Consider the following 27,931-nt stretch of genomic DNA (forward strand, 5'->3'; position numbering starts at 1 on the left):
TAGTAGAGGTAACAAATATATCCATGTTGATTTGACAACCCTCCCTCTTCCATAAAGGAGGGTTCTCATACAAACGACATACGAATTTCTGCACATCTCGAGTACTAATCAAATAAATGGAACCAAATTTGACATGTAAGAGGTTTCGAAACAGAAAATACTTCCATAGTGGTTCGATACCCCTCCCTTTTCTGGAAAGGAGGGGTTCCATATGAATGAAACACAAATTTCTTCACATCCCTACTCTGGAATGGGAAGGGGTGCTCTTCACTGCAGAAATTCGTATTCTGATGGAATTCCCTATTAGAGGAGGGAGGTATGTGAACCAGAACGCTGCCCAGAGGTCGAAAACTGACTCCAGTTGTCATTTTGACCTTCAAGATTACTGTCGAATCTAATAACGCATTTCATATAACAAACTGTAGTTTGTAGGTCTATGTCAGTCTTGGGATCGTGGTTCTACACAACAACCCTTCTGAATTTTTTTTTGTAATAGTTACAGAAATTTTCTCAAAAAATGTTTAGCAAATGGCAAAGGAAAATTATCAATCCGCTCTATATCGACGAACGAGAAACTCATTACGAATGTGTTTCCGATTATAATCCAGAGTTGAATGCATGTATAATCTTGGCGGCGAAAAACAAAGATGGAATTTTATCTTAAAAAAAAAATTCTTGGAAATCGACCGATTATATAGAATCAGTTGGGAATTCTCATGCCTCGAATTGGAATTCAAACTTCGTTATTACAAAAAAAGCAAAGCCTTGGTGCTACATTCCGATTCGGAGCTCGACCTTCTGTTTATTATACACAGACTTGGCAGCCAAATGTTAAGTGTACAGGACAATTGCGGGGCTAGCGCTACGATCCTACTGGAATTAACAGTCTCTCCCGAGCCGAGATCGAACCTACGACGACAGGCTTGTTAGGCCAGCATCGTACCTCGAGACCAGCTGGGAGCTACGTTATTAAATAAAGAGGAAATAATGGGCAGGTCAAAGTTTGCTAGGTTAGCTTGTGAACTATATTCAAAAAGTGAGAGTGAAAAATAGATGGATTGAAAATGAAAGGCTGAAAACAGAGAGAGTAAAATCAGAGCGAGTAGAAACAGAGAGAGTGGAAACAAAGAGAGTAAAAACAAAGAGAGAGTATAAACAAAGAAAATGAAAAAAAAAACAGAGAGAATAAAAACAGAGAGAGTAGAAACAGAAGAAGTTGAAACAAAGAGAGTGAAAACGAAGAGAGTAAAACATTGAAAATGAAAAACAGAGAGAATAAAAACAGAGAGAGTAGAAACAGAAGAAGTTAAAACAGAGAGAGTGAAAACGAAGAGAGTAAAAACAGAGAGAGTAAAAACAGAGAGAGTCAAAACAGGGAGAGAGTAAAAACAAAGAGGGGAAAACAGAGAGAAGAGAGAGAAAAATCAGAGAGAGTAGAAACAAAGAAAGTAAAAACAGAGAGAGTAAAAACAGATAGAGTAAAACAGAGAAAGTAAAATAAGAGAGAGTGAAAACAGAAAGAGTAGAAAGAGAGAGGTTCAAAACAGAGCGAGAGAGTAAAAACAGAGAGAGTGAAAACAGAGAGCTAGAGTAAAAACAGAGAGAGTTAAAACAGAGAGAGTTAAAACAGAGACAGTGGAAACAGAGAGAGTAAAAACAGAGAGAGTGAAAATAGAGAGAGTGAAAACAGAGAAAGTAAAAACAGAGAAAATAAAAACAGAGAAAGTAAAAACAGAGAGAGTAAAAACAGAGAGAGTAAAAACAGAGAGAGTAAAAACAGAGAGAGTAAAAACAGAAAGAGTAAAAACAGAGAGAGTGAAAACAAAGAGAGTAAAAACAGAAGGAGTAAAAACTGAGAAAGTAAAAATAGAGAGAGTAAAAACAGATAGAGTAAAACAGAGAAAGTAAAATAAGGGAAAGTGAAAACAGAGATAGTAGAAATAGAGAGGTTCAAAACAGAGCGAGAGAGTAGAAACAGAGAGAAAAAAAACAGAGAGAGAGAGTAAAAACAGAGAAAGTAAAAAGAGTAAAAACAGAGAGAGTGAAAACAGAGAGCTAGAGTAAAAACAGGGAGAGTTAATACAGAGACAGTGGAAACAGAGAGAGTAAAAACAGAGAGAGTGAAAACAGAGAGAGTGAAAATAGAGAGAGTAAAAACAGAGTAAGTATAAACAAAGAGAGTAAAAACAGAGAGAGTAAAAACAGAGAGAGTAAAACAGAGAGGGTAAAAACGGAGAGAGTAGAAACAAAGAGAGTAAAAACAGAGAGAGCAAAAATAAAGAAAGTAAAAACAGAGAAAGTAAAACCAGAGAAAATAAAAAGAGAGAAAGTAAAAACAGAGAAAGTAAAAACAGAGAAATTAAAAACAGAGAAAGTAAAAACAGAGAAAGTAAAAACGGAGAAAGTAAAAACAGAGAGAGTAAAAACAGAGAGAGGTTAAAACAGATAGAGTAGAAACAAAGAGAGTAAAAACAAAGAGAGCAAAAACAGAAGGAGTTAAATTAGAGACAGTGAAAACAGGGAGAGTGAAAACAGAGAGAGTGAAAACAGAGAGAGTAAAAACAGAGAAAGTAAAAACAGAGAAAGTAGAAACAGAGAAAGTAAAAACAGAGAGAGTTAAAACAGAGGGAGTAAAATCAGAGAGGGTAAAAACAGAGAGAGTAAAAACAGAGAGAGTAAAAACAAAGAGATTAGAAACAAAGAGAGTAAAAACAGAGAGAGTAAAAACAGAGAGAGTAAAAACAGATAAAGTTAAACAGAGAAAGTAAAATAAGAAAGAGTAAAGACAGAGAGAGTAGAAAGAGAGAGGTTCAAAACAGAGAGAGAGAGAGAGAGTAAAAACAGAGAGAGAGAGTAGAAACAAAGAGAGTAAAAACAAAGAGAGAGTAAAAACAGAGAGAGTGAAATCAGAAGGAGTTAAAACAGAGACAGTGAAAACAGGGACAGTAAAAACAGAGAGAGTGAAAACAGAGAGAGTAAAAACGGAGGGAGTTAACACAGAGAGAGTAAAATTAGAAAAAGTAAAAACAGAGAAAGTATAAACAGAGAAATTAAAAACAGAACAGAAAAACAGAGAGAGTAAAAACTGAGAGAGTAAAAATAGAGATAGTAAAAAACAAATAGAGTAAAACAGAGACAGTAAAATAAGAGAGAGTGGAAACAGAGAGAGTAGAAAGAGAGAGGTTCAAAACAGAGAGAGAGGGAGAGTAAAACCAGAGAGAGTAGAAACAAAGAGCGTAAAAACAGAGAGAGAGAGAGAGAGAGAGAGAGAGAGAGTAAAAACAGTGAGAGTAAAAACAGAAGGAGTTAAAACAGAGACAGTGAAAACAGGGAGAGTAAAACAGAGAGAGTGAAAACAGAGAGAGTAAAAACAGAGAGAGTAAAAACAGAGAGAGTGAAAACAGAAAGAGTTGAAACAGAGAGAGTTAAAACAGAGAGAGAGTATAAACAGAAGGAGTTAAAACAGAGAGAGTGAAAACAGAGGAAGTAAAAACATAGAAAGTAAAAACAGAGACGGTAAAAACAGAGAGAGTTAAAAGAGAGAGAATAAAGATAGAGAGAGTGAAACCAGAGAGAGTAAAAACAGAGACAGTAAAAACAGAAAGAGGAAAAACAGAGAGAGTAAAAACAGAGAGAGTAAAAACAGAGAGAGTAAAAACAGAGAGAGTAGAAACAGAGAGAGTAAAAACAGAGAGAAAGCGACAACAAAGAGTGTAAAACAGAGAGAGTGAAAACAAAGAGAGTAAAAGTAGAGAGAGTAAAAGCAGAGCGAGTAATAAAAAGGGAACGAGAAAAGAGAGAAGAGAGTAGAGAGACGTAGAAGGTTGAAGTAATAGAAGAAAAGATATCAATATGAAGAAAATGTGAAGCAGCGAGAAATTAAAAGAGAAAAAAGACAAAAGGGAAAAAGAGTGAGCAGAGAGTAACATAGAAGCAAGGGTGGGAGAAAAAGAGAAAACGAAGGAGAGTGAGAGCAGAAAGATGACAGAGCAGAGGGATAACAGAGCAGAGAGATCAGCATATGAAATTTTGGAACAAAGAGAAGGTAGAAGATATAGAGAGAGAATGGATTAGGGAGAGAAAAGTAGAAAAAAAGGACGTGTATTACGGAAAAAAAAATAACAAAATAAAAACCAACATAGAGATGAATGGAGGAAAGAGAAAAGTGACAAAATGACCGATAATTAATTAATAAGAGAGAGAGCACTAAGAGAGAGAGAGAGAGAAAAAAAAGAGAGAGAGGTAGAGAGAGAAATCAGAGAGAGAAAGAGCAATGAGAAAAACAAGCACCGTCTATTTCAAAGCATATTTTATTTAATTTACGTGTATTTCAGAGAACAATGCAAATATGTTGATTTTGATTTTGAATTTAAGTATCTGATTGTTTCTACAATGCTGACATCGTCAATATTTCAATTCTACTCATAGTTATTGAAGTTTTTCATCGAAAAATATAATTTTTTCATCTATTTGTCGTTCTTCTTGGAGCAAACATAAAAAAACATCTTTAGGTATCGATTTGAAGGGCTCGTTTGATTCTATATATGGAGAAATTTTCGAAAAAAATTTCTTTTATGTTTGAGTAAATTTAATTTGAAAGCATGACATAAATTATAAAAACAATATCTATTTTGCATGTAAAAGCACACAGATTCATTTCTTTAGTAATTTTTCTTATAACTAGAAAAAATAACCTGTAATTTGCTCCAAAAAGATAAAAAATTGATCAACTGGTTCCAAGTTATGCATTTTTGAAAATATATATTAGGCATGTTTGAAATACATCGAATAAAGTCGTCGAAATGGCCACCCTATTTCGGAGGTGGTCGCCTTAACGACCCAACGAAAAAATACGAGTTTAATTATTTTTGACGAATATCCATCCCTGCAATTTTGAGGACAATTGAAGCACTTTGGGTGACCAGTTTCGAAATAGGGTATTTTATTTTCGAAAATTTAAAACTTTAAAATCAGCTGATCGATTTTCAATCTTTTTTGATCAAATTAAAGGTATTTTTTCTAGCTGTAAGAGAAAACACAAAAAAATAAATCTGAGTGCTTTTACATGCAAAATATATAGAATGATTACAATTTTTGTCATATTAATAAATTAAATTCACTCAAGCATATAAACTTACATATTATTAAAAATTTCTCTCTCTCTTTCTCTCACTCTCTCTCTCTCTCTCTCTCTCTCTCTCTATATATATATATATATATATATATATATATATATATATATATATATATATATATATATATATATATATATATATATATATATATATATATATATATATATATATATATATATATATATATATATATATATATATATATATATATATATATATATATATATATATACGTTATGAAAAGACGAGCCCAGCCGACCATGCCAACACGCCGCATCGATCGACCACAGCAACCGATGCGCCAGGGAATTGATGAGCCAGGAGAAACCAGCGTAGCAACAGCCAGGGTAACTACATCGAGACGACCAACGCCAACTTGCCCCATCGATCGGACGCAACGATCGATGCACCGTAGAAATGATGAGCCAGGAAGAATCCAGCGTAGCAACAACCCAGGAAGGCAACGTAGACACGACCAACGAGTACCAACGTGGAGGACCCATCGAACGATATTGGTTGTGCTGACTAGGTAGATTTAGTTAATAAAAGGTTTAGCGATAGGAATATCGAGTTAGTCTTAAGCGTGCGTTCTATTGTAATCGGTCTTAAACGTGAATAAATATTTTTTTTATAATACTCGTAACCATTCGAGCATTACTGGCGCAGTCGACGGCAAGTGCGTGGAAGTAGTGAAACGCTAAATTTCCTTAGTGCGAATTAAGGAAAAGACTTAGTGCGGAAAAAGCAGTGCTAAGTGAACCGGAAAAAATACAAGTCCAAGTGAAAATTAGGACTTAGTTAAACAAACCAAAAGTGACTATCAAGTGATATCGCAAATAGAAGCTGCACTTAGTGAAAATAAGCGCAGTTTTAACAAATAAAAGCGCTTGGAAACAGAGCACCTCACGAAAGCCCAATCCGAGCAACATTCATCGAGAATAACCGGATCATCGGCGAAGCCACTGGTGAGCGCATATCACTCAGTTTGCGTGATTCGGAGCGACGGAAGGACCCACACACATCTACCTACAACCTACCAGAGGACCATACTTGAGACTCCAGATGATGCTGAAAGCATTTCTGTAAGTAAAACACTCTTAAACTAAATCTAAACATAATTCAATCGTCACTTTTCATCGAGACTAGTTGCCGATTGAATACCACATATCACAACGAAGTGTGTGAAACTCAAAATAAATTTGTGAAGCTAGTGCAAGTGTGAGCGCATATCTAACTTAAAACTGGTTCGCATATTGTTTAGTTCCCATAACAAGTGAACAAACAAATCTCACTTCATTTAAAATGGAGCGTGAACTTATGATCTCCCCAGACCTCATGCCAGCACCAGAACTGGACGAGTTAGGAGACCATCAAAATGCACCACCACAGGTGCAACAACAAGAAATAACAGTGGAGCAATTGCTTCAACATATTAGAAACCTGACTGACACCCAGTAGGATCTTGTTTCAACCATTAGGCAAATGAAAGCCAAAGCAGATGATCCATTCCTGCAATTTCAGACACCCGATCCGATTAAAAACTTACCAACTTTTAACGGTAATAAAAAAGAAACGAGTGCATGGCTCGAAGACGCTGAGAACACACTCGGTTTGTTCGAACGGTATCGTGACCAGGCAGTATACTCTCAACTCGTTAGAGCAGTTAAGAACAAAATCATAGGGGAGGCAAAGGAAATCCTGATTGCCGCGGGTAACCCTAACAATTGGATCGACATTAAAGATGTCATCCTAAATTCTTTTGGAGATAGACGTGATCTCACGTCTCATATCCAGTCGCTATTCTACATAAATCAGGGCAAGAAAAGTTTGCCAGAGTACTACAATGAAATCAAGACCATCGACACTGCCATTAAATCCACGGCAGCGACGATGGATGATTACAGACATTCAACAAAAGCAATTAACAACCTCGTTAGTCTTATGACGCTTACCAGGTTTATTGATGGCTTAACAGATGACCTTTCAATGCACGTGAGAAGCTACAGGCCAGAATCTTTAGAGGAAGCCTACGCCATCACTACGCAGTATGCGAATGCAGCATACAGACGTACGCTAAATAAGAAGCCGACAATAGATAACATGGACAAACAAAGTTTTCATAATAGACAGGCGAAACAAAACAATTACAACAACAACGGCAACTCGCTTAATGCGAAACCTGCCAACTCCAATTCCAACAACCCAAACCATTCAAAAACATATGGGTCGGGAAAATTTAAAACGAGAAGCTCACCATCGGACGATGACGTCTCCATGAGGACGGCGAAATCTCGTGTCGAGGTGAATAACCACGACAATAAAACAGAACGCGAAAGCAAACTTGAGGAAAAACCTGACACCTCAAATCAGCTGGAGGAATCCGTTCTAGAGTCGGATGACGATGACTACTTCGTCGACGACGAGCTAAATTTTCAGGTGAGCGAAGCACTAAAAGCAAAAAGGTAAAGAATAACAACAACTTCATACCATATATTACAATTCCAACGTCGAAAGGTGAAATGAAATTTTTGGTCGATACAGGTGCGAACAAAAACTATCTTTCACCAGACCACGTCAATATAGAAAACTGCAAAACCGAAACGGGAATTAAGGTGACGAACATAAAAGGAACCCACTCAATAAACAGATCGGCCTCTTTCGACCCGTTTCAAATCAACAATAAATTGAAGTTTTTCATCTTTAAATTTCACAACTTCTTTGATGGATTGATTGGTTATGAGTCGTTAAGAGACTTGAACGCTCAAATTGACATTCGCAAAAACACATTAAAAATCGGGAGAAAGACCATTCAGATGAAAAAGAGATTCCCAGATAATCACAGAATAAATATAACAGAACAGGAATTTCAATTTGTAAAGATTAAAAAAAAAAAGACGGAGATTTTCTCATTAAAGAAGAAAAGCACCACGAAAACTTCACCATATTACCAGGCCTCTATAAGAGTGAGAATAATTTAGCCTTCATAGCAGTGCAAAATCATACCAAGTCCCCAATAGAAATCAACATAAACCAACTTCAAGCTAAAGCTGAAAAATGTGAAATTATCAAGTTACCTGATGCAGGCATCGCATCGAAGAAAATCAACTACAACATTCGAGACAAACACATGAATGAACTAGAAAAAGATGCTCTTAAAGAAGTAATCAACAAAAATAGAGACGTTTTGTATGAAGAATCTGAAAAACTAACTTTTACACACAAAATCAAACATAGCATACGAACGACTGATAACATACCAATTCATGTAAAGTCATATAAATGCCCACAAATATTTGAAGCTGAAATTCAGAAGCAAGTGAGGAAAATGCTGAATGATGGTATCATTAAGGAGTCTATCTCTCCATACACTGCCCCGGTATGGGTCGTACCGAAAAAAGCAGATGCCTCAGGTGTAAAAAAAATTTCGTTTGGTAATCGACTATCGAAAACTGAACGAAAAAACGATCAATGACAAGTACCCAATACCAGATATCACAGATATACTGGACAAATTGGGAAGAGCCTGTTACTTTTCGACAGTTGACCTGGTTTCCGGATTCCACCAGATACAACTTTCAGGGGAAGATACCGAAAAGACCGCTTTCTCAGTAAATTCAGGAAAATACGAATTTACCAGAATGCCGTTCGGTCTTAAAAATGCTCCGGCTACATTCCAACGCGTTATGGACTGTATCTTGAGAGATCTTATCGGAGTGTGTTGTTTCGTCTATATGGACGATATAATAATATTCTCTAGTTCTCTCCAGGAGCATAAAAAAACATCTGGATATGATTTTAAAACGACTTAAAGACGCTGGACTAAAGATTCAATTAGACAAATGCGAATTCTTTAGAAAGGAGGTTCAATTTTTAGGACACACCGTTTCAGAAGACGGAGTACGGCCAAACGAGGATAAAATTAAAAGTATCAGATCGTGGCCAATACCTAAGAATGAAAAAGATGTTAGACAGTTCCTCGGAACCTTAGGATATTACAGGAGATTCATCAAAGATTTGACGAGCCTGTTAAGAAAAAATAAAGAATTCGAAATCACTCCTGAAATCAACGAATGTTTTCAGAGATGTAAACAAATATTAATAAGGGACCCGATACTTATGTATCCGGACTCCTCCAAAGATTTTATTTTGACAACCGATGCAAGCGATTACGCAATTGGAGCTGTTCTTTCGCAGGGCACACCTGGAAAAGATCGTCCAGTAGCATACGCATCAAGGACATTAAATAAAACTGAAGAGAGATATAGCACAACAGAAAAAGAACTATTAGCCATTGTATGGGCGGTAAAGCATTTTAAACCGTACCTATACGGACGAAAATTCAAGTTGGTGACAGATCACAAACCATTAATCTATTCCCTTACGAACACAAATGACAATATAGTGAGATGGAAGTTAAACCTAGGAGAATTCGATTATGAAATCGAATATAAACCGGGCAAACAGAACGTCATTGCAGACGCACTATCAAGAATTAGAACCGAAACAAACGAAGAAGTCAACGTTAATACCTCAAGCGACGACTTAGAAACGGTACACTCAGCGGACACTAGCGATGACTACTTTATAAGTTGCACGGAAAGACCAATTAATCTGTTCAAAACGCAATTGATCTTTAAAATTGGCAATATAGATACCGATCTTCATAAAGAGGTTTTCACAAAATATCACAGATATACAATTGCTAGACCTCAATATACAGAGGTTGATATTGTGAACATCTTCAAAAACTATCTGAACCCCAAAGGAGTTAACTGCATAAAAGCTCCAGTTTCACTGCTACAATTAATTCAAGAAACCTATAAAACACATTTTTCCACTAATAAAATTTTCAAAGTATTTATTTCAGAGAAGCTGCTAGAAGACATCCGTCTAGATACCGAGCAAGATGAACTTATCGAAGAAGTCCACGAATTTGGTCACAGGGGGATAAAGGAAAATAAGAAACAGATTCTCCAAAAATACTTCTTTCCCGAGCTTGAAAGGAAGCTGAAAATTTTATCACATCCTGTGATATTTGCAAACGTAGCAAATATGACAGAAAACCTCCAAAAACTGATACAAAGAAGTACCTTTGGTGAAACTGTTTTTGACAGAATCCATATCGACGTCTTTTTCATGAAAGGTTATAAATGGCTCACAATCGTTGATTCATTTTCCAAATTCGCGAATATAATTGCACTCGAAACAAGAACCATTATTGACATGAAAAAAGCAATAACGGATCACATTAGACAGTTTGGAAGACCTGTAACGATTGTGTGCGATCAAGAACCTTCCTTTAAATCCATTGATTTTATCGGATTCCTAAACGATTTAGGAATAGTCGTTCATCACGCTAGTTCCTCCGAATCGAATGGATTGTTGAAAGGTTTCACTCAACATTGATTGAGCTGTACAGAACTTTACACGCGAAGTACAAAGATTTGGCATTAAACGAAATAATGAATATTTTAACCGACATTTACAACAATACTTTTCATTCGGCAATTAATCAAAAACCACGCGATGTAGTCTTTAACAAAACAAATATTACAAATAGCGAGGAAATCGCAAGAAATTTTGATAAAATTCAATCCGCGATAAAAGTTGAACTCAATAAGCGAAAGGAAGCACACGAGAATAAATTTGATAAAAATGAAACACCAACAACTTTAAATATAAATGATAAAAAATACATAAAAATTGGTCAAAGACAAACCAAAGATCAAAACCTTTATAAAATTGCAACTGTTAAATCCAATGATGAATTCACTTTTACTGATGCAAACGATATTAAAATCCATAAAAACCGAATTAAAAACTAACAAAATAATAATAATAAAAAAAAAAAAACTAAACATTTAAACCATCCCTTTTTCCTTTCAGAATAATTTTCATCCACACAATTAATGCTACCACATACAAAGAAATTCCCAACAGCAATGGACTGGTTGCATTCAAAATCAAAACAGCAAGGATCAAAACTTGATAAAATCATTGCAGGGAACCCAGATAATGATGATCTCGAAATCATACATAAAAGCTTAGGAGAATTGCAAACACAAGAAAACAAATTAGTCCGCAACCAAGTCCGACAAATTCAAATCAATGAACTTTTTAAAGACAAAATCAACAACATTACAGATGCACTTGGAAAAATCAGCTCCAAAATATCAAAAGAATATAATTCAGTACAAGGCTTGAGATCAGATTTAGAATTCATTAACCTTATTTGGAATACAGATAAAATTATTCATATTTTAGAGAACATCGAGGAACAGATAGAATTTTCTAGAATAGGCTTGTTAAACAAAAATATTCTTTCAGTAGAAGAGAAAATGTACATTTTCGATAAACTTGTAAACCAAAACCTTAAATTGAATTATTTAGACGAAATTTTTCAGTACAGCACAGCTAGTATCGGCATCAGCAAAGGACAAGCAGTTATACTCATCAAGACACCAATTCTAGACGAGAAGACGTACGACCTTTTGGAACTTCATACCTTGAAAATCAACGAAACACGAATCGACACTCATATCAACCTGGTTACTAAGCATGGCGATCTAATTTACTCCCAAACATCAAAATGCGACATATGCGAGGGTAACAACTTGGTGGAAGACGAATGTATCTACAAAATTTTAACCCATCAAACACCAACATGCCCGCTTGTAAAGACGAAACAAGCATTCCAAGTCAATGAAATTGTAAAAGGCGTTATCCTGATCGATACCTCCGAAAACACTGAAGTAAGAGACTCTTGTGGAAACTCGAAGATGGTACGGGATGCCACCATTGTAGAAACCGAAAACTGTACCATTAGAATTCGCAACCTTACATTCTCTGGAAGGCTTGACGTAGTTCAACAAGACGAGTATCTGGTTCCAATCTACAGCAAACCTCTACAAAACACATCTTACTCAAAAGATGACGAAGAAAACTTTATGCTTCGGATCCTGAACCTAGAAGAACTCAGCGAGATTCAAATATCTCTAAACCATACACAAAAACGGGTAACATATGGAGGTGTCATCCTCCTCGCACTAACCTTTTTTTGTTTCTTCACTGCATTTTTCTACAGAAAAATACATGCGAGGGTGAGCAAGGAAAATCACACCAAGCTACCAGAACTTCTTACCCCCAAACATATAGGAGAAATAGACGGGACGGCTAAGACAAATGAAGATACGCCTAAGCACGGAAACAATGGAGTCCACACCATGACGCCATTATCCGAGGTCCTTAAACATCAAACGAGGACGCTTGATACTTATGGGGGGAGACGTTATGAAAAGACGAGCCCAGCCGACCATGCCAACACGCCGCATCGATCGACCACAGCAACCGATGCGCCAGGGAATTGATGAGCCAGGAGAAACCAGCGTAGCAACAGCCAGGGTAACTACATCGAGACGACCAACGCCAACTTGCCCCATCGATCGGACGCAACGATCGATGCACCGTAGAAATGATGAGCCAGGAAGAATCCAGCGTAGCAACAACCCAGGAAGGCAACGTAGACACGACCAACGAGTACCAACGTGGAGGACCCATCGAACGATATTGGTTGTGCTGACTAGGTAGATTTAGTTAATAAAAGGTTTAGCGATAGGAATATCGAGTTATTCTTAAGCGTGCGTTCTATTGTAATCGGTCTTAAACGTGAATAAATATTTTTTTTTAATACTCGTAACCATTCGAGCATTACTTATATATATATAAATATATATATATATATATATATATATATATATATATATATATATATATATATATATATATATATATATATATATATACATATATATATATATATATATATATATATATATATATATATATATATATATATATATATATATATATATATATATATATATATATATATATATATATATATACATATATATATATATATTTATATATATATTTATATTTATATATATATATATATATATATATATATATATATATATATATATATATATATATAAATATTTATATATATATATATATATATATATATATATATATATATATATATATATATATATATATATATATATATATATATATATATATATATATATATATATATATATATATATATATATATATATATATATATATATATATAAATTTCTGAAGCCAAGAGATATTTTTTATGTTTGCCCCAAAGAGATCGACAAACAAATGAAAAAGACACATGTTTTGATGAAAAACATTAATAACTTTGAGTAGATCTGATTATTTCTCAAAAAAGCCCTAAAAGTCGTTCAAAGACAATTTTAATGTAAAAATTTTAATAAATTATGAGCTCAGGATTCATAATGTACAAATTGTATGACACGCCAGATTAGGGAGAGGTACCGAGAGGCTAAAGCGGCTGGAAAGAGTCTCCACCAACGCAAGCAACGCGCGTATTGCGATAGTTTCTCCACGCATGGCACGAGAAGATTCTTTGAGATGGTTAATGGAATCAGGAACGTGCTTTGATAAACTACCAGTGGACTGGTGGTCCGTCCAACCATTTGCCCAGCCTATAAATAGGGACACCGACTTGATGACAGTAATTATCGAGGCATGACATACCTCAGTTCTGCTTATAATATTCTCTCCCGCAACCTGGTTCAAAGACTTAAGCTGCTACAATTTTTACTACAATAGTTCTAATCAATGGACGCAGTAGTAGTAGTGGAACACTACAAAAAAAAAAGTCGTTGCAGGAAGTTTTCGTTGGAGAGTACCAGGGCGGTTTCCGGGAAAGGCCATCTACAACGGACCAAATGTTTACTTTGCGTCAAATCCTGAACAAGTTCAGAGAAGTAAACTTGTAGACTCATCATCTGTTTATAGACTTTAAGACGGCGTACAATTCAGTTAATCGCAACGAGTTATGGCAGATAATTCCGCATTTAGAACCTTTTATGGTTTATGTAGCCAGCAGAGATCCCGAAGATTGCGCTCTACAGGACGCTGGAGGATGCCGGTCGGTGAGCATTTTAAATGATCCAGCGTACGATCCTGCATTGAATACTTGCCAGCAAACTAGAGAATGGAGTGTAGCAGACGCATAAACAACGAGGTGTACCAAGAATATCAAGACGCGGAATTCGGCTAACTGATAAAATACGGCAGACTACAGTGGGCTGGGCACGTGACACGAATGTCGAGGAAGCGATCAACGATAATATTCAGCAGAGAGCCCGCAGAACTTGGCGATCTCGTGGTACCTCTCGTAGTTGATAGATGTGTGGTATGGATGAGGACGCTCGATAGGCGAGTGTTGGGGACGATCGGAGAAGACTAGCCCAAGATCAAATGATGTGGAGATGTATTCTAGATTCGGTAGCGGGTCGGACTTATCGCCATAAAAGTAAGGCAAGTAAGTAATCATAATCCGACAGCTCAGGGCTTGCTCTATTTGTTTTAAACACCGTTTGACGCCACTAATTCCAAAAATTCGCAGTTTCTGAACCTGACCATATTAGATTTACAAAGTGGGTGTCCAAAATTATTTTTTGTCCACGGCTTTAAAACAAAATGAATGAACCTTTTAGCCGTCTTACAAGAGGAACCATTTCAAAACAACCTGATGTGCAAACATTCCAGATCCGATCACTTGGACAGTACTATTCACTATGTGGAAAAAGTTATCTTGAAAAGTTATTCCATGAAGATTAGAACTCCGAGCGGTGTTATTTCCTAAACAAGAAACTGAAAACTTAGAATGCACGCGTGGTGCATGTAGATAGAATTATTACTCACACTTCCACACAGAGGCAATGAAGAGAAACATTGAATCTGTGGCTACGAACGCATTATTACCCATTAGAAAAGTGGCAAACCGTGCACTAACGTAGCAAAACACAATCGCCAACAAATGTGGCACAGTGACATACCGAAACGTAGCCGACGGCGTTACATTGTAAGGCATCCACGCTACCAGCCCTGCACTCCAGAGACTCTATTCAAGCGACAGGTGAATACGAGTAAAGCAAGGAAACATGAATAATTAAATAAGTCAATTAGTATCGAAAACTGATATCACCTTGTCCTGCTTTCCAACCTTCGATTGGCGAAGGCTAAGGCAGCTTCGCCGTCTGTCTCTACGTAGGACGCGACCCAATAAACCGGCTGCATTTCTAGTCGATAACCTAGAAAGCTTTCTGTAAGGGGATAGAAACTATCCCGCATATGTGCACTTTCCGATATCCTCTGCCACACAACCCCAATGGCAAATGACTTGGAATGTTATTTTTAAACTAGCTAACACCGGCACAGTCACTGCGCTCTGGAGCGGAAAACAAAAGTTTACTGTCTTTCTTCTGTTTTCCTTATTCCCTTTCACCTCGGCACGTTTCCGTCTATTGGCACACCCACCACCACTGGCAGCAAATAGGTATAGACGAGACCACGAGACAAGAAGAAAACTAATATCCTGCACGATGACAGTCTGACACTTCGCTAACGACCTGATCCCAGAAACCCTGTCGGTCGGTGGTTGGATGATATAATCATTACCATCATCGATTAGATGGTATCGTGTTACCGGGTAGTAGCTACCTCTAGTGCAAGTCGCAGACACTAACTGTGCAATGGAAATCTCAGCGAAGCAGAAAATAAGAGAGAGAGGGTAATGCTAATACAACCTGACAATGATTTTCCGGTGGAAGGCAAGCGACGAGCGACGCACGGCGGCATCGCGGAAAACAGAATGAAAAATTCTTATGCATCTTTAACCGAATCATTTGACGGAAACACGTTCCGAGCATTAGTTTGAATTTTCACCGCTTTGTCTGTGTGTCTCCTCCGCTGCGGTGCGCTTCGCTGCGGGCCTCAGGCGAGGGATGGCAACTATTTGCATAAAAATTGAATTTGTAGCTTTCGCTGATAGTTCAGTGCCAACCAACCGTGGATAAGCTATTTTATGAATATTTTAATGTTCACCGCTGACGCAAATCCCGCTCACAGCAGCAGATGTTGGCTGGATGTGATTCGCATACCGGCGTGCCGCTTTGAACTTATTTACTGAATTTGAATTCAGTGAGAGATTAAATGTGTTGCACTGCCAAGTGAAACAATTTATTGGAGATTTATTTTTGTTTTTTTTTTCACTTTTCACTTTTTTCATTGCAATTTTAGTTTATTTTTGTCTATTTTATTCTCCCACCAGCAGGGCAACAATAATTGTGCTTTTTTGTTCTTTCATACACAACAATATCTCGAAAACTAGACTCAGGAGATATGCAAAAAAACATTATTGTCAACGTCAATCTGATTCTTACTAAAAGTTTCTTGAGTAAATAAAAATGACATGCGTGTAGAGGTTAACCCAGCAGTGAAAAAACGCCAAGACCGGATACAAACTTTGCTGTCTAAGCATTTTGCATGTTTCATGTTTTGTCAGTTCAGAAGGAAAAAAATGTTATACCTACAAAGCTGGGAGGAACTTTTTCAAACCGGTGCGAGTGTCGTGTCATCCACAGCTGTTTCTATAGATTTTCATATCAAAGTTCATACATTTTTGGACGAATAATTTAATTATTTTATACTTTTACGAATTGTTTACCCTAAAAGCAATTTGCTACGCGAAACAAAGCGTCAGAGCCCGGCTGACGGCGAAGGCTTCCAAGCACATTCGCGCTCGAAGCTTGCGTGCTAATTGTTGTAGAATGCTAAACACATTGTAAATTTACCCAAACACTTGTCTCAGTGTCACCGTATAACAAGCTCCCCTATTCAGCAATAGCGAAAACAAATTATGTTGAATGCGTAAAGCGTCAAAATAAACATGACATTTCCCGAGTCGGTTGATTCCAACAGCCCCAGCGCGAACCAATTCCAGCTGATTTAATTTCACACGCCATAATTGCACCGCCTGCAGTTATGCACGAGTAACTAGGAACGGACAATTCATTGCCAGAGCCACTCGGAATTACTTCCGCCAGCGTCCCGAGTCCGAGGACCGTGGGCGTTTCAGGGATGCCAGATTTTTTGTTAGGTTATTTCCGAGACCGGACGTTGTTTTTTATGATTGATATCTCGATTTTTTGTAAGTGATGAAAAGCCACTGCCAAAGCCAAAAGCTCAACAGCTTGTTGTGGGTCTGGTCATTCAGTAGAAATATAAAAATCATCAGGGTACTTTTGATTGTTTATTTATCACAACAGGTTAAAATTTGAAAGTACATGAAAGAAAAATTCACAGCAGAATGTATTTAAAGAATAAAGAACGTTCGATGTCAAGTGTCTTATACATAGGTTAAGTTTAAAGATTAAAGTTGAAGTTCATTGTAGCTTAGAAACAACTGCAATCGAAGGCATAGAAAACCAATCTGAGAATGAATTATAGGGAACTGACGCATGTGCAATTCCCTTCTGAATGCGGTTTGTTTTTTCAAATCGGTATAATTTTTTTCAGTTCGCCCATTTTTCGCTTCCCCAGCAGTACATACTGTTTGCCCTGAAGAATAACTATTGATACCTTGTAGAAAAATTATACAATGTAGAAAAAGATGACGATGATGATTACTTGTCAATGCGGAAAAGCAAAGAAAAGCCTTGGTGCTACATTCCGATTCAGAACTTGACCTTCACATTTACACACATACTTTGCAGCCGACTATTTAGTGTACAGGACAATTACAGGGCTAGCGCTACGATCCTACTGACACTCACAGTCTCTCCCGAGACGAGACTCGAACCAACGACGACTGGCTTGTTAGGCCAGCACCGTACCTCAAGACCATCTGGAAGGTTGGCCTTTCAAATGCTGATCAAAAATACTCACAATAGTACCTGTACCTGAGGAACCTGATTTTCAATTCATTTAAACGTTCTGCATAGCAAAAATTAATATTTTAGAACTGGTAGAAACTGGTCCGGAACAAAGCATTTTGTGGATAAAAAAATGAATGAACGCATTTTTGCACACACTAACTTCGTAAAGCTATTACTTAATCGTCATCGATACAAAGTTGCCAGAATAATGGATATTAAATTTCCAATTACTTTGTAACTAGAGCTATCATTAAAAAACCAGCCAGATTTTCTGTGACATGTTTGTAATATAGAAAAATTTTCGAAAATAACATTACTGGACAGATATGCGCACTTTTTAGAGAACGAAAAGAAATAACTAAAAGACACCGCGTAAAGAGCCCGATCTGCTGGCAACCGTAATATTCAGCTGTGCCGGTGCCTGCATTTTGCAGCTGCCGACCAAACCCTTTGTGTCTTTGCTCAAGTTTAATCGTGACTTTATAAAGTGTACGTATAACGTTTACATGAAAAATGGACAGAAATCGCCGATTTTTCAAAGGTCGACGAATCATAGCAACCCGTGAATCAGCAGAAATAATTTGACAGCTCTATCAGTCAAACTCTAACCATGATGGCCAAAACAGTAAAGCTACCTCATTCAAAAGTGTGTGCGTTCAAAGAACGATAGCCCGCTGCATAGAAAACGGACGTCGTGCGGCACTTTGTGGACGCCGGATAAGGGCGAAGACGCGGTGGCTGGATCTGACGTCGGCCAATATTCGAAACGATCGTTGGATCGGCTTAATATCGATGTGGTACCCAAGCTGGCGATCAACGAGAGGATGTGTCTGTCGTTTCTTCAACTACAGCATCATCAACGTGCACTGCCCGCACGAAGGTAGACCTGACGACGAGAAGGAATCGTTCTTCGCGCAGTTGGAGGCAATATACGACGGCTGCTCGTCACGGGACATCAAAATCGTCATCGGGGATATGAACGCCCAGGTTGGTAGGGAAGCGATGTATAGACCGGTGATAGGGCCTCACAGCCTGCACACCGACACGTACGACAACGCCCAACGATGCATCAACTTCGCAGCTTCCCGAGGCCTAGTGATTAGAAGCACTTTCTTTCCACGCAAAGATATCCACAAAGCCACCTGGAGATCACCTGACCACCGTACAACAAATCAAATTGACCACGGTCTCATTGATGGCCGATTTTTCTCAAACATTACAAACATACGCTCCCTCCGGGGTGCGGATATCGACTCAGACCACCACCTAGTAGCAGTACATGTGCGCTCAAAACTATCTACGGTATTTCACACCCGTCAGAACCGTCCTCCCCGGCCAAACATCCGGCAGTTGACCAACCCGCAGGCTGCAGAGAACTACGCGCGCTTACTTGAGGAGCTATGTGCTTCGACTCTCGACGATGGATGGGGGAAACTACGCTCGGCCATTGGAGAGGCCGCATCCGCGGCATTAGGTGTGGTATCGTCGAGCCGACAAAATGACTGGTTTGACGGGGAATGCCAGCAAGCGATGGAGAGGAAGAAAAGAGCTTGGAAAAATTATCTAAGCATCGCCACAAGAGAGAACGCGGCCAAATACTGACGAGCACGAAATGAGTTGACCACGATTCTGCGGAGGAAGAAGCGCCAGCAGGAGGACAGAGATCGTGAAGAGCTGGAGCAACTGTTTCGGGCTAACGATACACGCAAGTTTTTTGCAAAAGTGAACCAATCCCGTAAAGGCTACACACCGAGTCCAGATATGTGTAGGGACGTGGAGGGAAACCTGATCACAGGCGAGCGCGAGGTGGTTGATAGGTGGCAGCAGTTCTTCGATGAGCACCTCAATAGCGGAGCAACGGAAGGAGGCGGAAGGGAAGTTATCCTTGGAGTGCCTACATACGACAGTAGTGTCCCAGTTCCTGATATCCTGGAGATCAAGCGGGAAATTGGGTCACTTAAGAACAACAGAGCCGCCGGCAAGGACAGGCTCCCGGCAGAGCTCTATAAACACGGAAAAGAGGCTCTAGCTACGGCACTCCACTGGGTAATCTCTAGGATTTGGGAGGAAGAGAGACTACCGGAGGAATTGATGGAAGGAGTTGTATGCCCCATCTATAAAAAAAGGCGATCGGCTACAATGCAGCAACTACCGCGGCATTACGCTGATCAACGCTGCCTACAAAGTCCTCTCCCAGATCCTACTCCGCCGTCTATCTCCTTTAGCGAAAGAATTCGTAGGGCAGTATCAAGCGGGCTTCACACAAGCACGCGCAACTACGGATCAAATTTTCACTCTCCGGCAGATCCTTCAGAAATGCCGGGAGTACAACGTGCCCACACATCATGTTTTCGTGGACTTCAAGGCAGCGTATGATACAGTCGATCGAGACCAGCTATGGCAAATAATGCACGACTACGGTTTTCCGGATAAACTTACACGACTTATCAAAGCTACCTTAGACCGAGTGATGTGTTACATGTGCGTGTCGGGGACACTCTCGAACCCCTTCGAAGCGCGCAGAGGGTTGAGACAAGGCGATGGATTATCCTGCACACTGTTCAACATTGCCCTTGAGGGTGTAATCCGACGGGCGGGCATCGAAACGAGAGGCACGATTTTCAGCAAAAGTAGTCAACTCATAGGCTTCGCAGACGACCTGGACATTATTACAAGAAACTCAGTGACGGCGGAGGCAATCTACCCCAGACTAAAAGTGGAAGCTAGAAGAGTTGGACTAGAAATAAATGCGTCGAAAACCAAGTATATGATAGGTAGAGGCTCGAAAGAAACTACGGGTCACGGTTTCGAGCCCATAGAAAACTACGGGTCTACTGTATTTTCGATGTTTTGTGCAACGTAAGAACCGACGATCACATTATGCAACGCGACGCGAGACCAGACAAACAACACTTAATGTTCTTACAACATAAAAACGCATTAAAAATTACCTTTAGTCGACCGGTTTCGGGCTGCTACCGCCCATCTTCGGGACTATGTCCAGGTCTGGACATAGTCCCGAAGATGGGCGGTAGCAGCCCAAACCGGTCGACTAAAGGTAATTTTTAATGCGTTTTTTATGTTGTAAGAACAATAAGTGTTGTTTGTCTGGTCTCGCATCGCGTTGCATAATGTGATCGTCGGTTCTTACGTTGCACAAAACATCGAAAATACAGTAGACCCGTAGTTTTCTATGGGCTCGAAACCGTGACGCTGCTCACAGAGGACATACGCGCACTGGCCGTATTTGAACGGAAAGTGTTGCGGACAATATTTGGTGGAGTACAAACCGAAAGCGGAGAGTGGCGTAGGCGTATGAACCACGAGCTACAGACACTACTTGGAGAGATTCCCATTGCACACCTGACGAAGGTCGGGAGGCTACGATGGGCCGGGCATGTCGTGAGGATGCCGGATGACTGCGCGGTAAAATCGGTGCTAGATGGCTTGACCAGGTTGAAGCGGATCTGCGAGTATCGAGACGTCTAGGAAATTGGCGACTAGTAGCCCAGGACCGAGTAGAATGGAGGAAAATTCTTGATACGGCACGAGCCACCCCGGCTCAAGGCTGCCGAACAACAACAACCCAAGTCGGCGAACCCGCCCAACGTCCTCTAGCTGCGTCCCATAGAGAATTTCTGGGAAACGGTTAGGCGTAAGATCCACTACAACAATTTTGTCGCGAAAACTTAAGAAGAATTGATAAATAAACCGAAGGAAACACTCAAAAATATGCCTGCACGCATGTTTTTGTCCGCCATGGTGAATGTTCCGGTTAACTGCCGGAAGGCCACTCGCAAGGGCGTCGGGGTGCCTCCAAGTACTCAAAGTTTTGGGTTTTTGGCCCTCGAAAATCTACCAAGAGCAGAGCTTTTTTTATGTTAATTTACTTAAAAATGCGCATATCGTGGAGATCTGGTGTTATGAGCATGAGCATGAGCATGATTGACCGCCCGCGGTTGCTACTCCGTTATTGCCAGATCAGCTGTAATTACACAAAGAACCAACAGATGATGTTTGGGACCAACATGCATCCTCAATGTGTAAAAACAGGTGACCTAAATCTTTATATTAGGCAATACCAGCGCCGGCCGCATCCGAATGCAGGTCAAAGAAGGAGTTTGTATAGGAATATGTTGACGTGATACTCGCTTTATTGGAAGCCGAGAACACCTCTGCACTTCCACGAGAAATCACTGGGATGTTGGATAAAGGGGAAGGTATACAGCAGGGTTCGTTTTGGTAAACGATGCGCTAATGTCGGGTTCTTCAGAACAAGTGCCGCGTCTAAAAGTTTATTACATCCGCCACGATATTCATAATGTGATTCGAACTTATTTAGTTTGACAATGTAACACCGCAACAATAAAACGTACGCGAGGATACAGGATTTTTGACTAAACCGAGACAACTTAAAATTACCGTATATCTCCTCGTAAGGTGATGCTCTTTAAACCTAAAACAATTGCGCGTTGTTGATCCATCTGAATATAATACGACCTCATGGAAGGTACCGACGCGGGGGTTGAAATGATATTTATCGACTCAACGAAATCTACTTCGATTTCCGATGTAATCATTTAGATGCAACGCGCGAGCAGTCTCCGACTTAACGTTGATGAAGATAAAAAAGATATGATGAAATATCTGGGTTCACTTCGCGAAATCACCACACGCCGGAAGTCCATATATCAGCAAAACTCGCCCGGGCTGAATACGCGTTTACACCGAAGCGTTACGAACAACCGCTTAAATCCCCCCGGCTGACACATACGCGCAGGAACTCGGCGTTTACGTCGATTATCTCTTAACAATGTACGCCTAATACGCCTAATAAATATGAAAATTGGCAATGTTCCATGCATCCAAAGCCTCAACAATTTAATAAAAGCAAATATACATATAAGCCTGAATATATTTTCAAATTTATTGACAAAGTGCCGAACTAGTCATAAATATAACAAATTATGTAAAACAACTGGTCAAAAGCTAGAACAATCAAAAAATCAAAGCATATGATTCCTGAGAAACACATACTCCAAACTCCACAAACCACACTAACACTTTGTGGACAAAAATAAAACTTGTTACTGAAACCCTGCGGAAAAAAAATACCGCGCACACAATTTCAACGATGAAATCAAAATCTCTCTGTATCTGTTTTCTCACATAAAGTAAAACTAGAAACAAGCATCAAAATATCACTTTACAATACAGACAAGACAAAACGCATACTTAGCTTTCAGTTGCCAGAGAAAGTTTCTGAAGCCAAAAAAAAACTGATTCCAAATTGGGCTCAGGATCGCCGGACACCGTTTCTGAAGTCCAGAATTGTCTTAAATTTAGTTCAGAATAGCTGCAAAACGTTTCTGAAGTCCAAAACGTTACCGAAGGCCAAAAATGCCAAACAATAGCGATCTCAAGCCAAGCTCAGAACCGCCGAATAATGTTTCTGAAGGCCAGGAAGGAAAATGATCCCTAATTCGAAGTCCAGAAACGCCGAAAATTGTTTCAGAAGGCCAAAAAGGCCAGAACAAAAAGCGATCTCAAATTGAATACAGAAAACTAGAAGAGGCCAATAAAGAAAATGATCCCAAAATAAGCCTAAAATCGCCGGAAACGTTTTTAAATACCAGAAAATGCTAATTTCAAATCTAGTCTAGTCTAGTCTACACTAACACAGTCAGTACTTGAAAGGATCCTGGAAAATGATATCCATCATTTAAAAAATGATTTCCATACATTTTTTCTTGTCAACGGCCAGGCCTACTGTGTAGCGCAATATAATACAATATAATCTAAGATCGGGGACAATCCGTACCAGCCGATCCGTATGTAAGAAGTAATATACCTAATTCGTTGGGAGTGATAAAGCTAAGAAAGTACACTCCTTTGTTGACCAATCTCCTGGGATGGAACATAGGTATTTCCTCCTTATGTTCGGGTTTCAAAACCAAGGATATAGCGCCTTTACTCGCTTCAACTGTTACGGTTGGAACTTGAGTACTAACTCTAGTCCTAGCATTTTTGCTTATAGTTATAGCGCCATTACTCGCTCTCTGAAAGGAATATGAATTAATTAAAATCTCTGAAAGGAATATGAAACAAATTTGAGTTCCATTTATACTGAGAAACGGTTTATATCTCCTGTTTCTTTAACAAAATATCAAAAACATGGTAACATTCATGCATCCAAAGCCCAAATATTAGACAAAAGTGCATTAACACTATTTACAACATAAAATTCTTAATTCATCCTCGAAACGCCAAAGTAATCATGATTCGTATTATATTTTTGAACTTGAACATATAACATATTTGTCAAAAACTCTGTCTGGGAGCAGAGTAATTATTCAAAAGCTAGAAAAGTCATAAAAAGGTATGGAGTTCAACATCAAGTTCGGCATTATATTGCACACAGATTCATCAACGCGAATGCGCACAATTTCATACGATAAATATAATGTACAGCTGTTTATTCTTCATTCTCTAATGCAAGAAAGCAAGTAAAAAAACAGCAACTATGTGACCAAAAATAAAACGAAATTCGCCCGACTTTTCCATAACATCATAACAACTGACTCTCAAATATCGTGGAGATCTGGTGTTATACCGAAAAAAAGTTTTTGGCCGGAATTCGACTTTCTGGCACTTAGTCGTTTTTTTGGGTAATCGAGGGCCTAATATGGGATATTTTAGAATTGACTTTTAGAATGATTTGAAACTAGTTCGAAACTACATATAAATTATTCTACCAAATCCCGAACGGCATCCCGAACTTGATTTTCATTAGGGTTAATCATTTTTTTGCCCGGGGGGTCCAAAAACGATTGAAATGAAACCAATAGCGGGTGAGTATGAAAGATGCTCATATATATTTGCTGATTTAACACCTCATATTTGATGCACCACAAAGATGGACTAACTAGTTCTCGTAAGTATGGTGGTAATAACCAAGGAAGTAAAATATCGCTCACGCTCATTTTTTCCGCAAACTGATAGCTCATTCAATAGGCATATTTTTAAACGACGAACTTAAAGTTCTCAAGTAGAACTACAACTTTGTCGAAGAGATTATTGCTCGTATTCAAACACCGGAGCCGTGAGAGCACATTTAATGTCGCCAACTTTTGTACATATGTACTTCGAAGCATCGACAAGGAATGAAGTAGTATTAGGTGAAGACTGTGCCAAACCGTAATGACAAGCAGAATGTGACGACGAAAACACACGTTCGTAAGTTGTTTCGTGAATATTTGACGAAATTTTCTTGCACTACATAAAATTGCAAAACATACGTCCTGGAAGACTTTAAGCAGTTTCCAGGCATGTCTTTTTACATTGCCATGCAACGGAATGCTGTGGCAGAGCGTTTTAGGACAAAGAAAAAGGTTAAGTTTTCTTAAAAATATTGATTTTGGCAGGCAATATGTAGCTGTGGTCGATCTTTTACTATTTTCATAATTACAGGACCAACAAATGAAGAAATTTACCTTAGGGAATGCTATTTTTGTAAGATTTGGACCACTGCGGCCATTATTTTGATCTTTTGTGATAGAAAGGAATGCTTGTAGAAGCGATTGTTATCATTCCTACGAAGCCATGATGTCCCTTCACTATTTTGGGGCCTGATTTGGCATCCTATTACTACGCCAAGGATGTTCTAGGATGGTACGAAGCGAATGGAGTACATGTTGTATCGAAAGAGGCAAATCCACCAAACTGCCCGGACTAACGTCCTATCGAACGATATTGGGCGCTCGTGAAGAGAGAGTTCTCAGAAATAACTTAAGAGAAATTTTGAAAATCGGGGACAAAAAAGTAGTTCCAGGTTCCAGAAAGGTCTGCACAGACTCTCATGGCAGGGATAAACTCAAGTGTTCGTTAATTCATCATTATACAGCTCAATTATGCAATGGATATATGACTTTTAATGAATATCCACGCTTGAATTAAACTAATTGTACGATTGTTTTATTCCAAAATTCATGAATCCAAATTTGGTCACGAACAAGCCTTAGGCTCTCGGGTTGTCCAAAAACAGTCACAGAAAGTAAATCTTTAACCAAAATTTCTTTTTTTGGGACCCGATCTCAACGTTTTATGCAGTCCAAAGTTATTTGGCATCAACAATTTGGTTCGATTTTGCCAGTTTTATGTACTCCCCCCTTGGTAGATTTTCGAGGGTCACAATATTACAACTTAGAGCGCTTTGAGGCACCCCTCAATCATGCCCGATTGAGCAAAAATTTCGCACATGTCATTTTCATGACGAATAAAAAAATGTACATGGTCGGTTTTTGAAATTCGACGATGGATTGTTTGTCATACAGTAATTGTCATATTTGTATAAGAAATCCGCCCTAAAACTCTAGAAAAGCGTATCTCAAAAATTAGTGCAAACATGTTTTTTAAATTTGGCTCAGAACAGTTTTGATGGCATATTATTTTATAATAATGGTATTTGGAACACCGTGGTATCCTAATTTCTAAGCTTGAACGTAGGGGTTTTTGTAAAAAATTTACTTTGCAGCTTGTTTTTGGTTTTTTTTTGCTTAAAATAAATAAGGAACAATCGACTCGATTTAAATTAAGAGTCAAAAACACTAATGAAGTTATTAAAAAAACCGCGTTGCGTTGCGTGGGGCTTTCGATATGTAACATTAAAGCTTGGTAAAAATTTGGTAACAATATGATGAAAATAGAGAAAGTAATGCTGCACGCTGCTGTATTCTTGTCGTAAGCATTATCAATTCCCTACAACTCGTTTGTAGAAAAAAGTAGGAGGTTGTATACAAGATACGACCGTATAACCGAAGTAGAACTACGCACAGTATTAAGGTATTAAGACTCTACTATGGAAAGTTGAAAAATAATGAATTTTCGTGATAATTGTAAAATTGGATGTTTAGAGAAAGGTGAAGTGTTAGGGCATTTTGGCTATTGATTAAGGTATATTTAAAGATGTATTTTGTATAGTGAGTATTACGCTATTGGCAGTGTTTTTCAACTGGTGGTACGTTTTTCTCAGCACCTACCAAACCGATTTGGCTGAAATTTTACAAGCAGCTGTAAAAAAATTTCAGCCAAATCGGCGCAGTAGATGCTGAGAAAAACGTACCACCAGTTGAAAAACATTGTTTCGAGAGAAACGATGCGTAATACTCTTTATATTTGTATCCAACACATGCAAATTATATCTCCAAATATACCTTAATCGATAGGCAAAATACTCAAACACATCACTCTACTCTAAACATTACGGATTTTTTTACTTTTCAAACTTCCAGAGTAGGGTTCCCCCTTAACAAATGTACACGCAAAAGTTGGATGGTGCGAAACCAGTACAAAATTGTGCGTTTTTAGCGCAATTGTTGATGTAATTCGGAACCAGTACAATGATTGCGTGTTTGGCATAACGCAATTAATGCTCTAGCGTTTCTTAAATGTATTTAGCAGCTCCAAACTACTACACCTAAACAGTTTCAACTGGTATTAAGCAGCATTGCAAAGCGAGCGAGAAGCAAAACCATTCTCCTCCTTTTTGCTTGAGGACGAGACATATGCTACGCTTTTCAAGTCTTTTGCACACACGCTTTCGAGATACTTTTTCTTCTTCATGCATTCCTCTGAATAGCAGCAAGCACGCACCGACAGTATGAGTGAGAGACTAACAACACTGGTATCAAGTATGTACAGCACGGGTGTCTCGCTCATTTCGTGAAGCAACGAGATATTGCCTTGCGCGTCGCAATCCAAACCGAAACAGAAGCGAAAGAGCAACCTGCAAATTGTATGTGACGTGTCTATAGTCTTGTCGCACATACACGGAAATTCTACGAGCGAGAGAGAAATTTCTCTCGTCGCTTGAGAAAAAAGCGCGTGCAGTCACTATTACCCACGACGTGAGAAATAAAGTGTCGGTGTATCATACATATTCTGATTTCATTCTATGTCAATGTATTCGCAGTACAACTGTTGCGTTATGCATTTCACACATTTATTGTGCGA

The sequence above is a fragment of the Wyeomyia smithii genome, chromosome 2 (assembly GCF_029784165.1).
Source record: "Wyeomyia smithii strain HCP4-BCI-WySm-NY-G18 chromosome 2, ASM2978416v1, whole genome shotgun sequence".
Classification (NCBI taxonomy): Eukaryota; Metazoa; Arthropoda; class Insecta; order Diptera; family Culicidae; genus Wyeomyia; species Wyeomyia smithii.